Consider the following 18884-nt stretch of genomic DNA (forward strand, 5'->3'; position numbering starts at 1 on the left):
CTGTCTGACCGTTGGACTGCGGGTGATAACCGGAGGACAAGCTGACGGTGGCGCCGAGGAGTTGGCAAAACTCCTTCCAGAAGATGGAAGTGAACTGAGGACCTCTGTCTGAAACTATGTCGCTGGGAAAACCATGAATTCTGAACACATGAGTAAGCATGACCTCTGCCGTTTTCTTGGCAGAGGGAAGTTTGAGCAGAGGAATGAAATGTACCATCTTTGAGAACCGATCCACCACTGTAAGGACGGTAGTGTTACCTTTGGAAGGTGGGAATCCAGTCACAAAGTCCATGGAGATATGCGACCATGGTCGTTGAGGCACTGGGAGAGGCTGGAGCAGACCCACCTGGGCCTGGGAAGAAGTCTTATTCCGGGCGCACGCTGGACAGGTCGCCACATATTCAGAGACCTCTTTTCTCATGGCCGGCCACCAGAACCGCTGCTTTATGGCAAACATAGTTCGCCGGACCCCCGGATGGCATGTGAGCTTGGACGTGTGAGCCCAGTGGATTACCTGAGAGCGTAAAGACACAGGGACAAACAAACGGTTGTCTGGACACTCACTAGGTGCCGGGCTCACAACATTAGCCTGCTTCACATCTGTTTCTATCTGCCAAGTTACCGACCCCACCACACAGTTTAGTGGAAGGATTGATTCAGGTTTCTTGGCATTAGGGACAGGTTCAAAAAGACGAGAGTGCGTCTGGCTTATGGTTTTGCGTACCGGGTCTAAAGGATAACGTAAAGTTAAACCTACTAAAGAACAGAGACCACCGGGCCTGACGTGAATTGAGTCTCTTGGTTTTTCTGACATACTCTAAGTTCTTGTGGTCTATCCACACAACAAACGGTTGCTCCGCCCCTTCGAGCCAGTGTCTCCACTCCTCCAAAGCTGCTTTGACAGCTAGTAACTCCTTGTTCCCCACATCATAGTTCTTTTCAGCTGAGTTCAACTTGCGCGATAGATAAGCGCAGGGGTGCATCCGGTTATCCTTGGAGGACCTCTGGGACAACACAGCCCCTATGCCCTCGTTGGACGCGTTGACAAGTTGGCAAACCCCAGGAACTGTTGGACTCTCTTGCGGCTATCTGGAGTAGGCCAGTTGGTCACCGCACTGACTTTGGACGGATCCATCTGGAACTGATTGGCGGTGATAATGTAGCCCAGGAAAGAGACAGTGGTTGCATGGAAATCGCACTTCTCAGCTTTCACATACAACTGATTCTCCAGAAGCTTCTGGAGGACTTGGCGGACATGAGACTGAATATCTGGAGAGAAAATCTGAATATCGTCCAAATACACGAAAACAGACACATTGACAAATTCTCAAAATGTCATTGACCATAGTTTGAAAAACAGCAGGAGCATTGCATAGTCCAAAAGGCATAACCCTGTATTCGTAATGTCCGCTAGGTGTGTTGAACCCCGTTTTCCACTCGTCACCCTCTCTAATCCTGACGAGTTGGTAGGCATTTCTCAGATCGAGCTTGGTGAACACCTTAGCTGACTGAAGTAGTTCAAAAGCTGTAGACATCAGCGGGAGTGGGTGGCGGTTTTTCACCGTAATGTCATTTAATGGGCTGTAGTCAATGCATGGTCTTAGAGACCCATCCTTCTTCCCCACAAAGAAGAATCCTGCACCCGCAGATGAAAAAGAGGGACGGATTATCCCCGCTTTCAGTGAGGAGATGTAGTCATCCATGGCCGCCCGCTCTGGTCTTGAGATAGAATATAAGCGCCCCCTAGTGATGAGTGCGCCAGGTAACAGGTCGATGGCACAGTCAAACGGACGATGAGGAGGCAATGATAGTGCTTTGGTTTTGTTAAAAACCTCTTTAATGTCATTGTAGAAAGAGGGGACCTTGGAAAGGTCAGGAAAGTCTGAGCTACTATCAGCCACTGCAACAGTACGTGGAGCTTTACATGAATGTTCACAATTCTCCCCATCCCTTAATTTGTCCTGAACACCAGTCTATATGTGGGTTGTGTGTTTTTAACCAGGGAAACCCCAAAATCAGCAGATGCTGTGCAGAATCGAACAGATGAAATTGCATCATTTCCACATGATTATTGTCAATAGTCACTTGCATGGGTTCTGTACAGTCAGTGACTCTACACATAAGTCTGCCGTCTAGGGCACTGGCATTGACGGGATGTTTGAGCGGAACAGTCTTAATATTAAGACGTTTCGCTAGACCCCAGTCTATGAGACTTTCATCAGCCCCAGAGTCAATTAAGGCCCCCATAGTGTGTGTCTGACTATTGGCAGTGATATTTACCTGGGTGAGTGTGCGAGGAGGATAATCAGATGAAATTTTGCTCACCAACGCCCTCCTCATGGTTGGTGAGCATGTCCTTTTCCCGGACATATCGCCTGCTGGTGTCCCATATGACCACAGTAGAAGCAGCATCCCTCCTGCAGGCGGCGCCGTCGTTCCTCTGGAGAAATCCTCGTTCTCCCGAGCTGCATAGGTTCCTCCAGTGCCTGTGGTGGCGCTGTCACTGCTGGGCCTGATGAAAAGGCGAACAAGGAATCCCATGAGGACTGCCTACCCAGAGAGCGCCCCTGGTGGCTGGGAGGTCTTGTTGCGACTCGGCGTCGTTCTCTCTCTCTTTCCCTGATGCGATTGTCAATTCGGAGAGACGTGGAAAGGAGTGATTCGAGGTCTTGTGGTAACTCTAATGGAGCCAGGTGATCTTTAATCGTCTCTGAGAGTCCATTGCGGAAGGCATCTATTAATGCTGGAGTGTTCCAGCCACTGTCTATGGCTAAGGTACGGAACTCTATGGCATAATCTACTACGGGCCTTGAGTGCTGTTTGAGCTGCATAAGAGCCCGAGTGGCGTGACCGGTAGGTGAGGTAATATCAAATATGCGGCTCATAGTGTCTTTGAACGCTATGAAGGATCTACAGATATTAGAATTTCTAGACCACTCCGCAGTGGCCCATGCGGCAGCTCTGCCGGTTAAGTGGGAGACCATAAACGCTATCTTAGCCTCATCAGATACAAAAGCTGCTGGATTAAGTTGGTAATGTAAATCACACTGGACTAAGAAGGCTCTGCAGTTGCTCGATTCTCCTGAGTATTTCTCCGGTGCTGCCAACCGCAGTGGAACAGGAAAGGCATGATTCACAGCAGGATTGGCATCAGGTGGAGTAGCAGGAATCGGAGCTGTGGGAGCTGCCTCCAGATGAGAGAGAAGCCCGTGGAGCTGTGTTGCCAGATGGTTCACCTGTGAAGTGACGGAGGTCTGGAAACCCTCCTGGCGATCTGAAAGCTCCTTGACTCCTTGGCTAATATTCTTTAGCTGCTCCTGGTGTTGATGGATGACGTTACCCTGTACGGACAAGGCGGTCTGCAGCGTCTTGGGGTTGGCTGAGTCCATATTTTGGTCAGTTCGTTCTATTAGGAACCGTGACTCACTGATATGAGGACTCAATTGCACAACCCGGAGATGAAAAGGTTTGAAGAAAAACAAACTTTAATGGATCAAAAAAACAAAGAAACACTCTTTACAGAGGGAGTGACAAAACAAAACGCTCTCATGGAGGATATCAAAAAGGTACTTGGTCTCTCTATGGCTGCTTGGATCTGACTTATTGGCATGACGAACAAGACGAACTGACAACAGACAAGGGGAGACAGGACAATATAGACAAGAGGTAAGTGGGAACAATCAGGGGAGGAGCAGACGCTGACGATGGCGGGAAACAAGAACCAAGGAAGTAAAGGCACCTGGAATGAGACGAGTACAAAATAAAACGGGAAGTGAAACAAACAAAACAAACATGAACGTGACAAATACATAACCAACTAACATAATTGACGGGACACAACAGTACCCCCCCTTCTAGGGCCGACTCCCGACGGCCCAGGCTGCTCAGGGTGGCGATCATAGAAGTCATTTATGAGTCTTTTATCCACCACGAAAGTCGAGGAGACCCAGCAACATTCCTCAGGCCCGTATCCCTCCCAATCGAACTGACAACAGACGAGGGGAGACAGGACAATATATACAAGAGGTAAGTGGGAACAGGTGGAAACAATCAGGGGCTGGGCAGACACTGACGATGGCGGGAAACAAGAACCAAGGAAGTAAAGGCACCTGGAATGAGACAAGGGCTGCAGTCGGATAGTTTAAAAATCAGCTCCTAAGTTCTAACCCTATCGTCTATTCCTTGACCTCTGAGTGAAACGTCACGGGGTTAAGGGATAGTGGATAGGAGAATTAAAAAGGACTTAGGAGAAGAGACTGCGGTACTTTAGAGAATCCGAATGCACTTTCACTATCCGACGTGTTTATGATGCGCCAGCGGACGTCATTGTGTGCGTCTGCTGCTGTGGGGAAACTATGGAAACCACAGTTTTCTATACAGCGGACTACAACATGGATGTTTAATAAGAACGAGGGACTACTGTGAACTCATCTAGAGACTCTGCACCGTGCTCTGATGCTGCTGCTTTGCTTTATGAACGTGGACAACAGAGAAACATATTCTTCATGACCAAAGTTGGAATTGAAATAAAAAAGGAAAGTGAAACTTATGCTCGTCACCCTCTCCCTCCGGTCCACATTAATACCAATGATCCCAATACGTATGATTGTATGAACTAAAGGTCTTAAAATCAATACAGATGTATTTATTATAAACGTTAGTCCTTACCATCTATCACTGTGTACATCACCATTCAAACGTCTTTTAAAAGTTGAACAAACCCCACACAGCTCAGTAAAGACTAAAATGTTGACTTTATTTGATAATTTCAGTGAAAACTAACGTTCATATTTCTCTTTTTGAGTATAATACTGATGAACGTTCAAAACAAAGCACTTTGGCAACTTACCACCTATGTTTTAAAAAGCTTAATAAGCACCGTAACTTTCATGATATAATTTCTCGGTCATAATCGGTTGTTTCCGTGAACGGCCGACTGTTGAGTGACGGCAAATGCTGCGGCTGCAAGGCATTGTGGGGCAGCATTTTCGCTTCTCCTGTCGGTTAGGGAAGTCCAGTGGTTCCTAAGCTAAAGGAGGTTATAAAGGAAGTTTGAAACCTCCTTTCCTATCATTCTCATCATTCTAGAGAATTCGAACGGCACTTATCATGGCTGCCACTGAGGGACTTCCGGGTCATTTCACTCCTTTAGGAAGGTTCCTAAGCTAAATGGACTATTCGACTTCAGCCAAGGAGTACAAAATAAAACAGGAAGTGAAACAAACAAAACAAACATGAACGTGACAAATACATAACCAACTAACATAATTGGCGGGACACAACATTAGGTCCTTGTGTTGCACTAGTGCTAAAATAAAAGTTATTTATCACAGTTTGTACTTGATAACCAATTTTAATAAAATTCTTTATGTTGCAGTGTTTTGCAACAACTTTTTAGTCCTTGCTAAAACAATGCACCCATTCACTGTAACGGAAATACATCCGCTCTAAAGCTCTACAGCTGCTGGTTGGTCCACACAAATATCCTGTTTTACATTTATTTTCAATCATATCCTGATATTAAGGAGTTTTAAAAAATGTGCCAATGAGATTTATATGAGTAGATGGCCATGATAGTCATGAGCATGAGTACTAGAAAACAGTTCTTTTCCAAAAGTGGAAAAAAGAAAGAACATTCTCTTTGCTGATTCATACACTTTATTTTGATTTTTTAATCCATACAAAGGCCAAAATGAAAACAACTAATACTGTAGTAGCATTATGGGGTGTTGGACAGGATGAGGCTACTGTACATCCTGGTTCAAGCTAGCCTATAGAAAACTGATATAAGCATAACATTGATTGCAGACTCTGCAGCAAATACGTTTTAAAAGTCTCAACACACATTTGAGTTCCTTGCCAACATGAATGTAGAGAATTAATAACCACATGTCTTACTGTTCTTGTGGAGTATGCAAATTGGAACAGCATTTCATTTATAATGACCCATATCTCCACAGAAAGAAAAACTGGGAAGCACTGTTTAAATAAGTCTACATTGATGAAATGTTCTATATGTCAGCATGCTGAAGCTGAATGGAGAGTACATTCATCGCCAAAACAGTTCAGACGGACTAAGCAGAGGATGTCCACCTCAGGTTGGAATCATTTAGAGAGAGAATCAGAGGGATGAAACCCTCTTTAATGGTCACACATGCAGAGCACACAGCACACACAGTGAAATGTGTTCTCTGCATTTAACCCATCCTAGTAGTAGGAGCAATGGGCAGCTATGGACAGCGCCCAGGGAGCAATGGGAGTGAGGGGGAAAGGGGGATGTCCGGTGCCTTGCTCAAATGCACCACGGCAGGGCCCAGGAGGTGAACTGGGACCTCTCCAAGTAGCAGTCCACACTCTATATTTAGGTCTGGTCAGGGACTTGAACCGGCGACCGTACGGCTCACAGTCCAAGCCCCTACTGACTGAGCCACTGCCGGACATTTAAAGCCCCTTCTTTACATAGAAGCAGATAATATAGATCTTCCCCTCTGTAAAGCTGATGATGCTTTGACAAAAGAACAGCATGTTTTTTAAAAGCCTGAAAAGAGTGAATAAGTATTCAGCAACTGCACATTCACAAAAAGAAACTCACTGCTTTTGAGTGTTCTTGTATGGATTTCAATACATACCTCTACTGTCACTATGCTCAACAGCCTCTTTGTCAGCCCCTTTCACTTCCCGGGCGTTATAATGAATCGAGCCGTGAGAGCGCAGAGAAGCCCGTTGTGGGAATTTTCTGAGAGGTCACTGATTTACACAGTTCCTTTTTATCCCAGAAAAGCACTTTGGGGGCACGAAGAGTGTTACAAAACTGAGCAGGAAATGTGCCAGGGATGGTCCCGGGGAACTCTTCTTTTCCCATCTGTGGGGTCCATCCCCATTGGCTGGCAGGGACGTGTGCACCTGCGTGTGGAGAGGAGGCTGGCGCTGCCTGTGACGGGGCCAAGGACGAGATGTGGGAAAGATGGTGGGAGACGAGCCAGATTCTCCTCAGCCTCGAAAGGATTCTTTTATAATTAGCCAAGCAATTTTTAGGAGGCTTTCATCATCTTCTTGCTCATCCTGGTGTAGTTTGTCCTCCCTGTTGCCATACAGAATGGACCATGATTAGAGATGACTCAGTCCTAACATCCTACACGTTACAAATGTAACATAGACCACATGGAGTGGTCACATTCTAAACTATCCGCACCATTTTTTCTGTTAAAATAATACATTTATAAATTAAAAGGTTTTCATCTTGAAATTCATCATTCAAATTCTGCTTAGAGGGATTTTCAGAACTTTGTCTTCAACTAGGACTTATACTGCAAACAACCGTTAGTACATCTACACTGAAAGCTATTAGTTATTGCTAATGTAATAACCACGAAAGAACAATACTTTTCTTTCCAGAAAGTTCTACAGCCAATGTAATATGTCTGTATGAGCCGTCCAATGATTGTTATTGAGATGCTACGATCCACAAAATGTAATAACCCAAAATACACCAAAAAACACCCACTAAATCCTTTAAGACCATTAGACAAACTCTGTTGAACCACTGCAGAAGCTGCAGGGAAGACCCTCAATAATAATAAAGTTGTAAGACTTCATATCTGTCCAATCATATATTGAAGTTCAATATTTTTGGTGTGCGGTGGTTCATTAAGTCTGTTTTTGTGTCGTGCAGAAGAACCAGAGAGGGCTCTATCTTATTGTGTTTCTGTCTTCACAGAGTGAGGCGACTGGAAAGAAATCTTGCTTTGGTGTTAACTTCAAAAGGCTCTTGTTTATGATGTGATATTATGGCTGAATCCCCCTCCAACTCCCCCTCTCCCCTTCTTCTCTCCTCTCAGAGAAACTGTTGTTTTTGAACTGGAGATTTTAGCACATTCGGAGAACACGTCTCAGCTCCCTAATTAGCACATCATAATGTCATTCAAAGAGAAGGGAAACATTGTTATCACTGAAAGGTTGTTCAATCAGACCTCCTTGGTCAATGATATTGCTAACCCATTGATTTTTCATAGTCAATTCCCTTCATCTTGTCTGTCTTAGAGTTGTTGTTTTTTTCACACGGTATCCCAGGAATAAATTATCAGTCTTAGCTTAAACCTGTGGCTGTTATTGAGAACAACGTGTAACAGGAGCACTGTACTTCAGACTCAATAACGGGGGGAGATTTCTTGACTTATCAAGTTTAAGTGCCAGAGGCCAGAAGTAATATTTCTATGTTTCTAGCTTAGCAGATGATGAAGAGTATTTTTTTTTCTCAGTTGTATCCTTGTACTTGAGAGTGCTTTGAAAGAGGTCGCTCTTGTGGTGAGCATTGTTTTGCTGGTGGGTGGAAATTATAGCTGTAAGTTTAATGTGAAGAATTGTCTTCTCCTGAAATAGCGCATTCAAGAAGATTCACACAAACGTTTTTTTGCAGCTATACAAGCTCCAATATGAAGTCACAGCTCTGCACAGACATGAATATATGCAGTGTGATCTTTTGTTTGAAACATATCTGTTGACATGTGCATATCGCAGTCTGTTTAGATCTTTGTTGAATGTCTGCTTCTGTGTTTGTGTGTGTGGGTGTCTGCAAATACAGCACACATTAAGGTCAGTTATAAAGGAATGTGCTTTCCCTTGCCTTCTGCATACAATACTGCAGGCTACCACACATGAGATCACATACAATTCTGAAATCTGTCTAAATGTTAACTGAAAAATATTACAGTATATTGCCCCCACCCATTGTGTCATCACTGTCTCATAAAAGATGATGTCTTTCAAATGTTTACAAGGTCCTTTTTACATTCATGTTTTTCATATTATACTCGATCATATATTCCTGTTTGTTGTGGTGTTAAAATAAAAAGAGTCAGAGATTGGAGCCTTTTTCGTTACAAATGAATTTGTTCATGGTAGCACGCTGTCATAAATGAACAACACTACGCTACACCACAATATGTAAGGGGGAACTTGTTAGAATTATTCATCACAAATATATTTTAAAGAATTAATAGGGGAACATTTGTCTTCCCATTAAATAACAGTTACTTTCATCTTGTTTAAAGCGTAGGGTGACATTATCCAACACAAATTGAAATAAAAATCCTCTTCAACTGTAGGACAGGTGGATAGCTGAACCAGAAGATAAATGATTAAATGGCACAGACTATTTCTTTTTTCTTTTCTGGCAGTGAGATGAACTGAGGAAGAACTTGGAGCTGGGATATCAGTTGGCAAATCAAATGCAAACGAGTGAATGCATCACAGGTGTGTAGCATTGAGAAATTGTGGATCCTTCTTTCCAATTAGGAAGAATCAGCCCCGCATAGAGAGGGAAACTGCAATCATTGTGAAGAGCCTTATGCTCGGTGCCCGGGTTTGTCTATGAGAAAACAAACTAAATCCAACTTAATGAGCACAGAAAAAGATAAGAAGTGTGTCCTTTGATGTTGAATGATTATTTTAAGTCACACTGGTGTTCTGCAGTATAATGATGTTTCTTATATCTAATGCCATGCAAGCCTTTATTCATATTCCAATAATCAACATGTAATCAAAATGGTATTCGGAACTCATATTGATTTCAAGGTCTCCATTCAAACTATTGCTTCTTCACATAGAAATACATAGAAGGAAAGTTATGTTTTTGAATCTTAAGAATGTTTGCTATCCAGGAGAGGTAAGAGTACGCTTTATCAGCATTTCCTTTCATGCTGCATTTTGGGTGATTTCCCTTCAACAGGAATAATATCTAATTTTCAGTAATTGACAACAACATTATTTCCAATTTTACGCAATGTTAGTATAGACTGCTGTTTATACAACATCTGTGTTTCCCTTTGATACAACACAGGGTTTTAAAGTGGCAGAGCTGGTGCACTGCACATCCTGCTTCATCCTGCATGCCATACTGTGTCTAGGGCTCGGCTTGACAGGGACCTCGGGGACATACAGATGGACTTTCCATGTTGAAAGAATCATGACAGATATATGAGTAAGCCCTTGTTCCAGCTGTCTCATATCCTCGTTCAGTGCCCGGATCACATATGATGCCTCTACACATCATATCAAGCATTACCGTTAAACTCATACAGTAGAGCTTGATGATACAGGAGGAGCTTTAAAATCATTGTTGAAAATACATTTAGATGTATTGACTGATCATATGGACACAAAAAAAAACTTTTTACACTGCAGTCCACCTTCTTTCATATTTGTCACTACTTTAAAAGCTATAGTATCAATAACTAAGAAATTGCAGTCAAATTCACAGTAAATTCATAAGCATTAAGCACACATTAAATATTGTTCGGCTGTTCGTCATGTAATGTGGTTGTTAGCAGCTTCTGTCACAAACAAGCTGCATCCCTCGGGGTTGAGTGACAAAGTTTATACGGAAGTGCCAACAATTGCAGTTCATCAGCCTATGATCACAAAGGGAACAGAGAGAGAAGTGTTACACCGGTGGTTAAAGTGAAGGAGAAATATAAGGGACCTCAGGGATCCTCATCGATGTTTTCTAGTTGGCACACATACATGCATTTATTTGTTTAAAGATCCCCTACAGGCATGTTTAAAGATAAATATTCTGATGCTTTGCATATTCCTGTTTCCAATTTGTGTGAAAACTCTTAAAAACAGTATCTGCTACTTTTCCTTAATTGAAAAATCCTTAATCAATTAATTAAACGTTCTCCCTTTAGAAGTTGAATACAAAAACAGCCTTCTAGTAAAGAACTCTTCCGTCAAACTCATAGCACTTTTTAACAACAACAAAATTCAAAGTGTTATAAGAGAAATACAAGACAATGTAAAAAAGATAGATACAAAGAATTTAAGACAAGAATAAAACATACGTAACAATTAAATGTACACTGCAGTGTGAGATATGAATAACTTTTAATGAAAAACACTTAAATCATTTCTTTTTTTTAAACTGCAGTTTCATTTCTGTAAGTCTGAACAAAGTGTCTCAGCAGACCGAGTCTCTTTTGGACATTATTGTTTCTAAAATAAAGAATATGAAATACACTGCATTATAATAATACAATATGCCTCTCCAATTATTTGCCTACCTAAACCTACTTAATGTTTAATATTTGAAGTCTGTGACTGTGCTTTTTCTTGACATATCATGACATAAGCTATTGCAGTGCAGCATTAATCTCTCTATAAAATATATTACAGTCACAATGTGTATATAATGGAGCTTGTTCTATATTACTGCTTCTCTATTATACAAAGTTTGGCCTTAACAGAATACGTTAAACGTTAAACTCCTTTGGAAACATTAAAGAAAACAATTACTGTTTCACTAATTAACCTACTAAATAATAGAACCAAAACAAGACCTTCACTGCACAATGTTTTGCCATTATCATCGTGATATATTAGATATAACCTGTTGTGCTAATGCCGTCATTAATCGAATGAATGCAATGATTTGCAAGAACAGCAATTATTTGTGTGTAGTTGTACACACACAAAGAATAGGCACTGTTTAAATGGTTTCTACATCTTTAAAAAGTAAGGATAATTTATTTTCAACAGATTAATTTACTAGTTAATATAATAATGTATGCAAGAGGCTGCCTTAAACTATAATCAGAGCTTCTTATACAGGGAACATGTGGTGTAAATAGGGCTCTCTTTTGGATCTTAAACCAGTGGACCGTTAAAAACACCTAATTGGTACTTCAAAAAGCCGCAGTTGCTCCAAATGACCTATAAAGGGGGCTGTGTCTTTACTACGGATGTGTTCAGGTTAGAGTAAAATCTAAAGGTCTTGGCATCTATAGACTACGATCAGGATGTTGTAGGTAATTGACGTCCATCAGCGTGTCGGAAAGGTTTACCATGGCACATGTACCGTCTACAGTGGTATGACATAATTAAGAAATGAGATGCAAGTTGAGTTGAGCTTTTGGAATCCGTGCGATGAAAGCAAAGACTGTATAATGCAGTTATTTGGCTGTATTCCTAAATTGTCAATAAAGAGAGCAAGAGGGAAACATCACAAGAAGACAAACAGACGGTAACTGTCACACACTCCAGTAACGTCCTGAAAGGTGCGCTGTCAAGCTTTTCCAAGAATCAATTGATGAAGGCCAACTGCCTGTCTGAAAATCCTGCAAGAGGAAACTACCTTATTACTATGCAAGTGTGACTGACTGTCTCAGTGTTGCTCCTCGTATGTGCTGCATACTAAATACTGTATATAACCTAGGCAATTAAAATGAATCAGTAAACGCTATTAGATTTCCCCATATGCTACATATTGTCCTATGTTTATAGATAGATAGATAGATTCAACTTATTGTCATTACACAGTACAGGTACCATGTAAGGAAACGGTTTCTCTGCATTTGACTCATCCTAGTGTTAGGAGCAGTGGGCTGCCATTATGTACGGCGCCCGGGTTTGTCTTTGAGTTAACATGTAAGGAAATGTATTACATGTTAACATTAAAATTGCCATAGCCATACATGAACAATGCAAATCAAGTCTAATTTGATGAGACCTCTGTCCTATATTCGGCTGTAAACAGTGGACAGGGCTACTGTGGGTGCAGTGCACTTGTCTTAATAAATCATATTTACTACATTCATCCCCTCAAGAACTTGTAGTGTGCCTGTGGTTCCTGCTGGCGCTTGTATTTGGGTTGTGCAGGATAAGCACACAGCCAATCAGAGATCAGGAGTAATGTCAGTCATTTCTGAGGCATACTGGAGTGGGATGAAATTGCATATTCAAGTCAAACAGTCTCCTCTGTTTGTCTCAGTCAAGTAATGTACATGCTTCACTTTTTATTAGGGCTCGCCATAGCATTGAAAGGTGAATGTGTCAGGAGGTTAGATGTACTGTATGCGGTCAGAAAATGCTAGAAAACTCTTGAAGGAAGATAAAAGTACATAACCTTTGTGAAGTTATATTTATACTTTAGTCACAGTCATCAGCATGCTGAAAAGGCTCAGCATGATAGTAACATGCTGTTGTTTTGCAGGTATAATGTTTTATGTGTTCGCCATTTTAATTGAACAATTAAATAGCATATGGTAATGATTATACTGTTTTTTTATAGAGGCTGAGGATAGCAATCATTGGTCACAAAAAATTAAGGTAAATAAAAAAATTACTTGATGGTGGTCCTAAAGAAAAAGTCAGCTAATGAAAGGTGTTACATTCACCTGTTTTATAAATGTGCAAGCACTGCACTCGACTCAAGGAATTATTTTTAACCCTTGTGTTATGTTCACATTTCGCACCCTTTGGTAATGTTCGGGTCAAATTGACCCGGGACATATTTCAGGGTTTAAAAAAAATACAGAATTAAATTTAACATACACAATTCCTTATATATATTGTCTTTAACTCATTCCCCAACAATATAAATGAAATATATGATTAGTTTATGAAAATACTCTTTGCTAGATCAAATTTAACAATGGAAGTGTCCATCGTTTTTTGTGTTAACAAAAATACACTGTAATAAAAACTAAGTTTACATTTTGCTCATGCTTTCCTAGGACACATGTAAATGAAACATTTTTTCATTAATGTTTATTATTTTTAATCTGTCATAATAATCAAAGCCCTGAAGGAAATAAAGCAATTTATCAGCAATTGGAACACAAGAACCACACATCCAAAAGTATTTGGCTGTGAAATAGAGGGAATGAAACTTCCATATAAATTACATAGAACAGATATAAACACAAAGCAAATAAAAACAATTAACAGTCACTATTCATAAAATATAGTATATCCGAAAACTATATTGATGAAGTGACGCTGCAGAACATCATGTGAGTCAATGGTGTACAGAACTTCTTCGTGTGTATAGCACAGATGTACTTGTTATAGTTGCTGCATGTAGTCTGTGTCTTGGGGGTCCACAGATCTCACAGCTGGCTGTGGGGGTCTTCCAGAAGCTGACTGTGGGGGTCTTCTTGCGGCTGGCTGTGGGGGTCTTTCAGAAGCTGACTGTGGGGGTCTTCTTGCGGCTGGCTGTGGGGGTCTTTCAGAAGCTGACTGTGGGGGTCTTCTTGCGGCTGGCTGTGGGGGTCCTTCAGCGGCTGGCTGTGGGGGTCTTCCAGCAGCTGGCTATGAGTCAAGTTCATCTTCCAATTTGCTGTCAAATTCTGAGTTTACCTCCACATTATCCTCATCTTCAGAAATGTCTTCCTGTTCCACTTCACCGTGTTCTTCTAATGCATTCCACTCAGTCTCATCCATTATTAGCTCCAAGGCTCTCTGAGCAGAATATCTTTTGGCCATTTTGTTGGTAGATAATTGTAGTTCTGCACTACACTGTAATGTGAGGTTATGTCTCTGTTTAGTCCCTCCTCCGGCGTGCAGGTGCGAGGGGGACAGTCCGAGAAAATATAAAATGTTTATACATTTCTGGAAGATCTAAAATGTTTAGAATGTTCTAGGATAGTTTTGTGTACACACTACAAAGGGTAATGATCAAGGGAAAACACCATCAAACAGCTTCTCTATGCATACAATTGTGTGTGTGTGTGTCTTTAGTTTGTGTGTTTTTGTGTGTTTTTCTCTGTCTGTCTGTCCTGGTATTGTATCCGGGTCAGATTGACCCGAACCTCTTATGAAGGACATAAATGCGGGTGGGCATTTTTTCATAAGTGGAAAAAAATAAAAACAATTCCACATGTCCATCCATCCATCCATCCATCTTCTCCCGCTTATCTGTGGTCGGGTCGCAGGGGTAGCAGTTCCAGCAGAGAGCCCCAAACTTTCTTTTCCCTGGCCACATCAACCAGCTCTGACTGGGGGATCCCAAGGCGCTCCCAGGCCAGCGAAGAGATGTAATCCCTCCACCTGGTCCTAGGTCTACCCCTTGGTCTCTTCCCAGCTGGACGTGCCTGGAACACCTCCCTAGGGAGGCGCCCAGGTGGCATCCTAACTAGGTGCCCGAACCACCTCAACTGGCTCCTTTCCACATGTCCTTCACAATAAATAAGCCCCAGCCATTGAGTTTCAGGTTGAACGAAAATATCCTTATATTTTTTTGTCCATCCATCCATCTTCTCCCGCTTATCCGTGGTCGGGTCGCGGGGGTAGCAGTTCCAGCAGAGAGCCCCAAACTTTCTTTTCCCTGGCGACATCAACCAGCTCTGACTGGGGGATCCCAAGGCGCTCCCAGGCCAGCGAAGAGATATAATCCCTCCACCTGGTCCTAGGTCTACCCCTTGGTCTCTTCCCAGCTGGACGTGCCTGGAACACCTCCCTAGGGAGGCGCCCAGGTGGCATCCTAACTAGGTGCCCGAACCACCTCAACTGGCTTCTTTCGACGCGAAGGAGGAGCGGCTCAACTCCGAGTCCCTCCCTGATGACCGAACTTCTCACCTTATCTCTAAGGGAGACACCAGCCACCCGGCGGAGGAAACCCATCTCGGCCGCTTGTATCCGCGATCTCGTTCTTTCGGTCATGACCCATCCTTCATGACCATAGGTGAGGGTAGGAACGAAAATGGCCCGGTAGACAGAGAGCTTTGCCTTCTGGCTCAGCTCCCTTTTCGTCACAACGGTGCGGTAAAGCGACTGCAATACCGCTCCCGCTGCTCCGATTCTCCGGCCCATCTCACGCTCCATTGTTCCCTCACTCGAGAACAAGACCCCGAGATACTTGAACTCCTTCACTTGGGGTAAGGACTCATTCCCTACTTGGAGTGGACAGTCCATCGGTTTCCTGCTGAGAACCATGGCCTCAGATTTGGAGGTGCTGATCCTCATCCCAGCCGCTTCACACTCGGTTGCGAACCGATCCAGTGAGTGCTGAAGGTCGCAGACCGATGAAGCCATCAGAACCACATCATCTGCAAAAAGCAGTGGTGCAATCCTTAGTCCACCGAACTGCAGACCCCCCCCCCACGACTACGCCTCGAAATCCGATCCATGTATATTACAAACAGGATTGGTGACAAAGCGCAGCCCTGGCGGAGGCCAACCCTCACCGGAAATGGGTCCGACTTACTGCCGAGGACCCGGACACAGCTCTCGCTTTGGGAGTACAGAGATTGGATGGCCCTGAGTAGAGACCCCCTCACCCCATACTCCCGCATGCACCTCCCACAGTAACTCCCTGGGAACCCGGTCATACGCCTTCTCGAAGTCTACAAAACACATGTAGACCGGATAGGCGTACTCCCAGGCCCCCTCCAGGATCCTTGCGAGAGTAAAAAGCTGATCCGTCGTTCCACGACCAGGACGGAATCCGCATTGTTCCTCCTCAATCTGAGGTTCGACAATCGGCCTGACCCTCCTTTCGAGTACCTTAGAGTAAACTTTCCCGGGGAGGCTGAGTAGTGTGATGCCTCTGTAATTGGCACACACCCTCTGATCCCCCTTTTTGAAAAGGGGGACCACCACCCCGGTCTGCCACTCCTTCGGTACTGTTTCCGACTTCCACGCAACGTTGATGAGACGTGTCAACCATGACAGTCCCTCAACACCCAGAGCCTTCAGCATTTCCGGGCGGATCTCATCCACCCCCGGGGCTTTGCCACTGTGGAGTTGTTTGACAACCTCAGTGACCTCCCCCCGGGAGATTGGTGTTGATCCCCCGTCATACTCCAGCTCTGCCTCTAACATAGAGGGCGGAGTTGTCGGGTTCAGGAGTTCCTCAAAGTGTTCCTTCCAACGTCCCAACACTCCATCAGTTGAGGTCAACAACGTCCCATCCTTACTGTACACAGCTTGGATGGTTCCCTGCTTCCCCCTCCTGAGGTGTCGGACAGTTTTCCAGAACAACTTTGGTGCCGCCCGAAAGTCCTTCTCCATGTCTTCTCCAAACTTCTCCCACACCCGCTGCTTTGCCTCGGCCACGGATGAGGCTGCTGCCCTTCGGGCCTGTCGGTACCTTGCAACTGCCTCGGGAGTCCCCCGGGATAACAAATCCCTGAAGGCCTCCTTCTTCAGTCGGACGGCTTCCCTGACCACCGGTGTCCACCAGGAGGTTCGAGGGTTACCGCCCCTTGAGGCACCTAGGACCTTGAGACCACAGCTCCCCACCGCGGCTTCGGCAATAGAGGCTTTGAACACCGACCACTCTGGTTCAATGTCCCCAACCTCCACAGGAATGCCCGAAAAGCTCCGCCGGAGGTGTGAGTTGAAGGCCTCCTGAACTTGGGCCTCCTCCAGACGTTCCCAGTTCACCCGAACTACACGTTTGGGCTTACCAGGTCTATCCAGAGGCTTCCCCCGCCACTCGACCCAACTCACCACCAGATGGTGATCAGTTGACAACTCCGCCCCTCTCTTTACCCGAGTGTCCAAAACATACGGCCTCAGGTCCGATGATACGATAACGAAATCGATCATGGACCTTCTGCCTAGGGTGCTCTGGTACCACGTACACTTATGAGCATCCTTATGTTCGAACATGGTGTTTGTTATGGCCAATCCATGACTAGCACAGAAGTCCAGTAACAAACCACCACTCCGGTTCAGATCAGGGGGGCCGTTCCTCCCAATCACGCCCCTCCAAGTGTCTCCATCATTGCCCACATGTGCGTTGAAGTCTCCCAGCAAGACTAAGGAGTCCCCTTCAGGAGCCCCATACAGGACTCTTTCCAGGGTCTCCAAGAAGGCCGAATACTCTGAACTGCTGTTGGGTGCATAAGCACACACAACAGTCAGAATTTTCCCCCCCATAACCCGCAGGCGTAGGGAGACGACCCTCTCGTCCACTGGGGTAAACTCCAACAACGAAGCACCTAACCGGGGACTTGTGAGTATCCCCACACCCGCCCGGCGCCTCACACCTTGAGCAACTCCGGAGAAGAATAGAGTCCAACCCCTATCCAGAAGTAAGGTTCCAGAGCCGACGCTGTGCGTAGAGGTGAGCCCAACCAGATCCAACTGGTACCGCTCCACCTCCCGCACAAGCTCCGGCTCCTTCCCCCCCAGAGAGGTGACGTTCCACGTCCCCAAAGCCAGCTTCTGCCGCCCGGGTCTGGTCCGTCGAGACCCTCCGCTTTCACTGCCACCCTTCTGGCAGCGCACCCGACCCCATCGATGTTTCCCGTAGGTGGTGGGCCCGCGGGACGGAGAAGCGGAGGTGTTGCCCACGTTGCCTTTTCGGGCTGGGCCCGGCCGGGCTCCGTGGCAAGCCCGGCCACCAGACGCTCGCCGACGAGTCCTCCTTCTGGGCCTGGCTCCAGAAGGGGACCCCGGGCTTCCTCCGGGCCGGGTATCCTCACTTCCTGTGTCGTCTTTCATGAGGTCTTTTGAACCAATCTTAGTCTGACCCCTTGCCTGAGACCAATTTGCCATGGGAGACCCTACCAGGAACACAAGGTTCCAGACAACACAGCCCCCAGGTTCATCAGGGCATATTTTTTTGTATTCATTGAAAATGTAAATCGGGTCAATTTGACCCGAACACCACACAAGGGTTATACTCACACTCTTATTCCTGTGTTTATTATATGTGCATACTTTTCTTGGAAATCAATAAAAAACAAGAGAAAAGCTTTTAATTGAGAAATAGTCTAGAGAGAAAGTCAACTGAGACAAAAATGTATCAAATCTATCAAAACGTTTTTCAGGTATTCTAGTCCAAAACAAACCAACTAAAAAGCGGTTGATGAGTAACATGTTCAGGGCATTTGCCAACAGAAATGTGAACCAAGTCCCCATACAGCCTAATTGATTTATAATGTCACAGAAATGAGTGATTGCTCTGTTTAAATGCTTCTGAATAAGATAACTGTGACAATACTTTTAATGGGACTTAGTGTGATTCTGGAAGGATTCAATTACATCCATGGTGAACCAATTGTTTGGGAAGCCTCGAGGCAAACCATGATGCCTGAGGGAGGAGATAGTCATATTGAAGCTCATGGGTATTCGCTAATCACCACTGTTTCTCATGG

General features: G+C 44.4%; 1 protein-coding gene across 2 annotated transcripts in view; it reads left to right on the top strand.

The window, feature by feature from the left end:
- The window catches only part of grm2b (glutamate receptor, metabotropic 2b), a 75365-nt gene that overhangs the window by 48488 nt on the left and 7993 nt on the right, over positions 1-18884 (top strand). The window lies entirely within an intron of this gene.

The sequence above is a fragment of the Pseudochaenichthys georgianus genome, chromosome 5, assembly GCF_902827115.2.
Source record: "Pseudochaenichthys georgianus chromosome 5, fPseGeo1.2, whole genome shotgun sequence".
In the NCBI taxonomy this organism is placed as follows: domain Eukaryota; kingdom Metazoa; phylum Chordata; class Actinopteri; order Perciformes; family Channichthyidae; genus Pseudochaenichthys; species Pseudochaenichthys georgianus.